Below are 8129 nucleotides of genomic sequence, written 5' to 3'. Positions count from 1 at the left end.
CCCTGTGGGTTGAACTGTGATATCTATATGTAAATATTAGTTTTGGAAGTGTCATATATGAATCAACTTAAAATGTTATCAAATGCGCTTGGCTTTTCACAAGTGTAACCAGCCTTCTAAGCCAGGCAGTACAACTCCAGTATTACCTCCCAGAAGACGGTGTTGCTATTACTAAGTACCATCAAGTCAATTCCAACTCATAGTGACTCTGCACAGGGTTTCTGAGGAGGGGCTGATTGAGTGTGAACTGACGACCTCGTTCGTGGTTCAAACCAACCTTGCGGTCAAGTGCTTATGCTACAGAACCACACCAGCAGACTGTAGATGAATGAACAAAACTGCCCAAGTACAGGACGATATAGACGGTAGTTATTGTATCAAACTGGAGAACACATACCGACCAAGAGGCAAGAGTGAGCATGGAGATGCACAGGCTGTTCAGTAGCAGATGATGGTTAGTTCAAAGTAACTCATTTTCCAGGAACATAAAAATTTACATTTTGTATACTCTTCTCATTTGTTTAAAACTATTAGCAAACTCATATTTAAGTGGACCAATAAACTGCATCATGACAAACAGAAAATATTGAAGTTGCCAAGGTATTCATTTTATTTGAATTCATAATAAACACCCATCAAAGGGCAGTTAAGAAATCAAATGACCTATTGCATTGGGCAAATAGATTATAAAGGACTTCTTTAAAGTGTTAAAGAACAAAGATATCACCTTGAGAACTAAGGTGTGCCTGACCTAACTCAGAATATTTTCAATCACCTCCTATACATGTAAAAGATGGACAATGAACCAGAAATAGCTGAGGAGATGTGAAGTGTGGCGGTAGTGAATAATATTGAACACATATGGACTGCCAGAAGAATGAATAAACTTGTCTTAGAAGAAGACAAATTTGCTTCTTAGAAGTGAGAGTGCTGAGACTTCATCTTATTTACTTTGGATACATTTATCAGCAGGAAGCCATCCCTGGAGAAGACCATTATGCTTGTCAAGTAGAGGGTCAGCAAAAGATGAGGAAGATCCTTAATAAGATGCATTGACACAGTAGAGGCATGAATAGACTCAAACGTAACAATTGTGAGGATGGTATAGAACCAGGCAGTGCTTTGTTCTATTGTGCATACGGTTACTATGAGTCAGAACTGACTCAATGGCACCTAACGACAGCAACATGTTTAAATTACTCTGTACAAACCAAATCAAATATAGCTATACATCGGATTTAACCCTTTGGATGCCAGTTTGCAAACTATTCTTCTTGATGTTAGGTACCATCAAGTTGGTTCCAAATCAAAGTGACCCTATGTATACTAATGTAAACTACATTTGTTGTTGTTGTTAACTGTTCATAGCAACCCTGTATAGGGTTTCCAAAGGAGCGGCTAGTAAGTTTGAACCACTGACCTTGTGATTCAAACTAATCATGTGGCCAAGTGCACCGCACCAGGACTCCAACAAACTTTATTTAGCTACTTTAAATTTAGCTCTGAGTTCCACCTTTTCACAAACTACATGATTATTGTCACAAATGACTTACCGTGGAGTATCTAACTTTTGGGCAAGGTTATTCAGGAAAAGTGACCCAGTGGAATCATTTCAATGATCATAAACTACCTGGAGCAATTTGTTTCTAATATAGCCAGCCAATTGGATATCACATTTTGCTGGAATATTTGGTAACAGAGATTGGCACTGCCTTATGAGCCTATAAGTTCTTGATAATGGAATGAAGTATTCTACCCTAGAGATAAATCTTGTTCTTATGTTGTATTACTGGACAGAGTATCATGCATTTTATAATATTCCATTCATATTGAAAAAGGCAATACAATATCCATTTTAGAAAATGTGAAAAATACAAAAAAAGGTCATATAAAATAATTTATAATGTTTCTGCTCAGAGATAATGCCAACATTTTAATATATTTCCTTCCAGTTTTTTTTTTTTTTTGTATGTATGTTTTTGTAGTTATAGAACAAGTTTGGTAAAGAGGTCTCAAAGGAATTGGAGGGCTTGTGTGGTGCTTATAGGAGAAGCACACTGTGCTAACCACAAGGTCAATGGTTCAAACCCACTAGATGCTCCTCAGAAACCCTATACAAGATCACTATGAGTAGGAACAGACTCCAGGAAACTTAACAATAACAAACCATGTATACAAATTCAGACTGAAGTTCACTTCTGCCTGGTTCAAAGCCATTGAAAGTAACAGTCATGTTTTTAGGTGACTATGAAGGAGCTCTGGTAGCGTAGTGGTTACGAGTCGGGCTGCAAACCTTAAAGGTCAGTGGTTCGAAACTACCAGCCGCTCCGCGGGAGAAAGATGAGGGTTTCTACTCCCGTAAAGATTTACACCCTCGGAAACCCTGTACAGGGTCGCTATGGGTCGGAACCGACTCGACGGCACTTAACAACAACAACAACATGGTATGTTTAAAGGAGCTCTGGTAGCGTAGTGGTTACGAATCGGGCTGCGAACCTTAAGGTGAGCGGTTCGAAACTACCAGCTGCTCCACGGGAGAAAGATGAGGCTTTCTACTCCCGTAAAGATTTACACCCTCGGAAACCCTATACAGGGTCGCTATGGGTCGGAACCGACTCAATGGCACACAACAACAATGGTATGTTTAAGGAGCTCTGGTAGCATAGTGGTTATGAATCGGGCTGTGAGCCACAAGGTCAGCAGTTCGAAACTACCAGCTGTTCCACAGGAGAAAGATGAGGCTTTCTGCTCCCATAAAGATTTACAGTCTCAGAAACCCTGCACAGGATCGCTATGAGTCGGAATCAACTCCACGGCACATAAAAGCAGCAACAAAACTATGTTTGAATCGAAAAGTCAGCAGTTCAAACTCACCAGCCTCTCCTGAGAAACGCTCTACAGGGTTGCAATGAACTGACTCAACAGCACCTAACAACAATGGTATAAGCAAGGACTCCTGGTGTGGCACTTAAGGTCAGCATTGGACTTCAAACAACAGAGTTTGTGGTTCAAACCCACCAGCTGCTCCTCTAAAACCTTATACACATTCTCTATGAGTCAGAACCCACTCAACAGCACTAAACAGCGCCAATGATGATATAAGCGTTTCAGCTTGCTTAAAGTGGCATTTGATTTTGTTTTGTTATTGTTATATATTTCCCCAATTTTCCTGTTTCTAACTGGGTTCCTCAATTATTTTTAGCATTAAATTTTTCAGGTACATTTTTAGATTAAAATAAATTTGTGAGACTCTTGGGAATTTCTTGACAACTATAAATTATGCTTATGATTATGAAAAACAAAAAGAAATCAGAAAGCATATAGAACTGAGAGTACAATAAAAGAACTTGAGTTCAAATTTGCCTAGTGTGTGAGGTAACTCTGTGGAAAGTTAAGCATTTTGTGGAGCTGAGTTAGTATTCCCAGACACCTGACTATTTCAAGTACATTGTTATTGTTATTAAGTGCCACTGAGTCAGTTCCAACCCATAGCAACCCTGTATAGGGTTCTGAGGAGTAGCTGGTGCCCTTGTAGTGCTAACCTTGCATTAACCCACAGGGCCATACCATGACTCCATATAGCAAGTATCAGTGAGGTAATAATTAATTTACTAAATAAGCTTTGTTGTTGTTGTTGTTATGTGCCGTGGAGTCGGTTCCAACTCATAGCGACCCTGTACAGGGTTTCCGGGGCTGTAAATCTTTACGGAAGCAGAAAGCCTCATCTTTCTCCAGTAGAACAGCTGGTAGTTTCAAACTGCTGACCCTGAGGTTCACAGCCCAATTCATAACCACTACTCTCCCCGAGCTTATAGCTGTTTATTCACAACCCATAGTGAACACTGCTTCTATTACCTTAATCCATTTCCCTCTTGCTCTTTCCTATCAGGGCTCCAATTTTTGATGAGCGTTCTCCTTATCCTATTGCTTTAAATCAATATCCGATTGACAATGTTCCTATGATACTCAACAGGTTTCAGCCAAGCTATCAGACTAAGAGACTAGGAAGAAAGACCTGGTAAGCTAATTCAGGAAAACAGCCAATGAAAACCCTGTAGATCATAACAGTCTGATCACTGGGATGGTGTAAGACCAGGCAGCATTTTATTCTGTTGGACATGGGGTTACCATGAATTGAAGACACATTTGACAATAGCTAACAACACCATTACTGATCCAGTGGAGAGCATGAAACCTATGGTGCCCCAATCAGATGGAAGGGAAGGTTTTACTCCTTGGTTGGGGAGTTTTCACCCAAACAAGGAGCCAACTAATATACAATGCAACTAGCAACTGCATTGCAACCACAGGTGAAATTGCCTGAAATTAAAGACAGCCTGCAAAAAACAACAACCATCCCTCCCATAGCACTCTCCAGTTCTGCGTTGGGTTTGATAATCCCTTGCAATGGCCACACAAAGCCCAGACACCAGACTCGCAGTTAGGGAGTTCAACAGGGAAACTAATATGTCACAGTTCAGAGTCAGAAATGTTCTTCTAGGCAGTTCTCTCTGGGGCCCCAGTCCCTTGGCCTAGCCTCAGCCCAGTTCCAGCAAAGTTGTGAAGATATTTTAGGGCTGCTGACATATGCTCCCAGGGCATGCCACTGAACACACTGAAAGCACAGTCTGTAAGCACTAAGCTTGAGCTTTATGGATCAGCAAACCTAGCTCCCCCAGTGAAGTGCCTGGAGACAGCCCACTCTGCAAGCAAGCCTTCTGCACAAAGTCACTTGGCCATACTTGGTTCCTGGGCTGGATGGCCCATTGTTCTGTTGTACCCTCTGGCTCTTGGTTCTGCTGCTTCTCCTCCCTGCAGTTAACAATCCAGTGCTTATCCTACAGCGCCATACCAATACTCCATACTTTATATGTTGTTGGTGGTGTTGTTAAGTGTCATCGAGTCAATTCCAACCCATAGCAACGCTGTATAGGGTTTCTGAGAAGCAGTTGGTGAGCTTGAACCGCTAACCTTGCAGTTCAAATGGCTTTGCAGTCCGGCACATTAACACAGTGCCACACCAGGAATGTATATGTTACTCATACCTTATTTCACTGGAACATACGGAATGTGGAAGATATAAACATCTTTACTGATTTACACAAAGCTGTATTTCTTTTCAAGCTTCTAAATGCAGTAATTAATTCTGTATTATCTAGAATTCTAAACTGATAGGAACTGCTCTATATTCTTGCTATTGGTTTTAATGAAAACAAATTATAATAAGAGAATACTAGAATTTAGTTTGAAAACTTCACTATCAACAGGGTAAATTTTACCATATATAAATTATATCTCAATAAACAACTTAAAAAGTAAAACAAATTTCAATACACCACCACCAAAATAAACAAAAATGTCTGCCTGCTCTGTGTATCAGTTAGGATTGTATTTAGCTGCTCAATAATTACATCAGGGACAAATATGCCTTCTCTTTTGATTCTTCCATCCTTAGCATGCATGCCTGATTCGATCTTGGATCTGGACAGGGACCTGTATTCATAAAAGCAAGGAAAACTGAACAGACAAAGGCTCTGCTGACTGAGAAGAAGGAAGAGGGTAAAGGATGGCTTTTATTAGGCAAGAAAGAGGTTCAGTCTTTCATTTATTGTGCATTCTGCCCAATTCCCTATAAGCCATGTACACTTATATTTCCAATGATTTTTAATAGAGTAATTATATTATCAAGTCTTGGTGTGGCATTATGGGTTAATGTGCTGGACTGCAAAGTCAGTTTGAACCACAAGATTGGCAGTTCAACTTACCAGATGCTTCTCGGAAATCCTATACAGGGTTGCTATGGGTCGGAACCAACACAACGGCCCTTAACAACAACAACGTTATGACTATCACTAAAGTTATGACTACCCCTGCCGTCCGCAGAGCTCTCAGATCACCTATTTAAAAGTTAAGGAAAGTATGTTGGACCTCAGAAACCCTATACAGGGTTGTTATGAGTTGGAACAGGCTCAATGGCACTTAACCACTCAATAATGTACTTAGAAGAGAACTAGATTAAAATCATGGAACCAAAGAAAATCACCTTTTTTTTTTTTTTTTTGGGGGGGGGGGTCAAATGTACCAAACTTAGAAACCAAAAAGCAAACCTCACTGCTGTCGAGTCGATTCCTACTCTTAGTGATGCTGTGGGCCAGAGGTGAAGTGCTCCACAGGGTTTCTGCACCTGTAAACCTTTACATCATTCTCCCACAGTCGAGGGGTTCAAACTGTCCCCCTTTGGGTTAGCAGCCCAATGCTAATTCATGCTCCTTCTCCCATGCTTGGTGGTGGTGATAGTTGTGTGCCGTGGAGTCGGTTCTGACTCATAGCAACCCTGTACAGGTTTTCCGAGGCTGTAAGTCTTTACAGGAGCAGAAAGCCTCATTTTTCTCCCAAGGAGCAACTAGTAGATTCAAACTACAGAACTCGCGGTTAGCAGCCCAGCTCATAATCCACTATGTTACCAGGACATCTTTCTTCCAAACGTCTTTTTTTTTTTTTAATTAGTTTTTATTATGAACTGAGTGGTAATTTACATGGGAGAATATCAGCTCTACGTCATCGTTTCATGACAATGATTACAGTCCCCTCCACACATTATCATTCGACAATATTCGCTTCTATTCCCTCTGTTTTGTTCTATTTTGTTGTGTGTTTTTTTGTTTGTTTGTTTTTTTGGTGGGGGGGAGATGTACACAAACACATTCAGGAATATATAATAATTTAAACAACCAAAGGGCACATTTTGCAAGCCTGCCTGCAATCCTGGCCGCCAGCACTCAATCCCTCTCTTTCCATGAATCTAGAGTCCTCATCTGCTCCCTCTCTTCATGTCCCTGACTCTGCCTCCATCTCTGGTGTCACTGTTTCTCTGGATAAGGTCCTGCATTCCACTTCTGCTCTTCTCCCTGAAGGTCCTAGGGTCCTCTATTTCTAGACTGTAAGATTAACTCTCCCCTCATTTTGTTACAAAACTTCTACCTTTACAGTTGTGACAGTCGCAATTAGTCATGAAAACAATTGTTGTTGTTATGTGCCGTGGAGTCGGTTCAGACTCATGGCAACCCTGTACAGGGTTCCGAGGCTATAAATCTTTACGGCAGCAGAAAGCCTCATCTTTCTCCCACAGAACAGCTGGTAGTTTCGAACTGCTGACCTTGCGGTTTGCAGCCCGATTCATAAACACTACGCTACCAGAGCTCCTTATGTTACTTACTATTAAATCATAATCTTATCCCCATCTCTTTTCACCAGACCCATCTAGACAAGATGAAAACTATTCAGTTTTTTCTTCCCCTGCACATTCTGAAACTAAACTCCCTCCTAAAAATTAATAAGCCAGTCACTTCGTGCCTTTATTGCCCCCTCATTTTAGGTAGGAGTCCTGTTGTGGTGCTGTTGGTTAATGTGCAGGATTGCAAAATCCACTTTGAATAGGAGGCCTGTGATTCAAGTTCACCAACTGCTCCTTAGAAACACTATACAGGGTGGCTATGGGTTGGAACCCGACTTGACGGCACTTAACAACAACAACAATGTCTAAGTTGCCAGTCCCTATCTACCCTGTATACAGAGGGGACAGGATTGATACTTGATGTGAAGTCTCCTTCCCTCTCAGTTGGTATTTTGAGCTACTACCTCTATGAGTAAGGAGCTCTGGTAGCGTAGTGGTTACGAATTGGGCTGCGAACGGCAAGATCAGCAGTTCAAAACTACCAACTGTTCCACGGGAGAAAGATGAGGCTTTCTGCTCCCGTAAAGATTTACAGTCTCAGAAACCCTGTACAGGGTCACTATGGGTTGGAACCGACTCGACGGCACTTAACAACAACAACCTCTATGAGTATGGGTCCCGGTGTGGTGCTGTGGGTTAATGCATCAGACTGCAAAGCCGTTTGAACACCAGGTTGGCGATTCAAGCTCACCAGCTGTTCTTTGGAAACCCTATACAGGGTCGCTATGAGTAGGAACTGACAAAATGGCACTTTACAGCGACAACAACCTCCATGAGTATAGGTAATGTTCATCAAATTGTAGCAATTTACACTAGTTTCCTTTACCAAAAATTGGTTTTTGTTTTTGTTTTTGTTTTTTATCTTCCTCTAGTTGAGTTCTGATTATCAAGCCAT

This window comes from Chrysochloris asiatica, unplaced genomic scaffold, assembly GCF_000296735.1.
Source record: "Chrysochloris asiatica unplaced genomic scaffold, ChrAsi1.0 scaffold00115, whole genome shotgun sequence".
Taxonomy (NCBI): domain Eukaryota; kingdom Metazoa; phylum Chordata; class Mammalia; order Afrosoricida; family Chrysochloridae; genus Chrysochloris; species Chrysochloris asiatica.
This window is presented reverse-complemented; position numbering follows the sequence as displayed.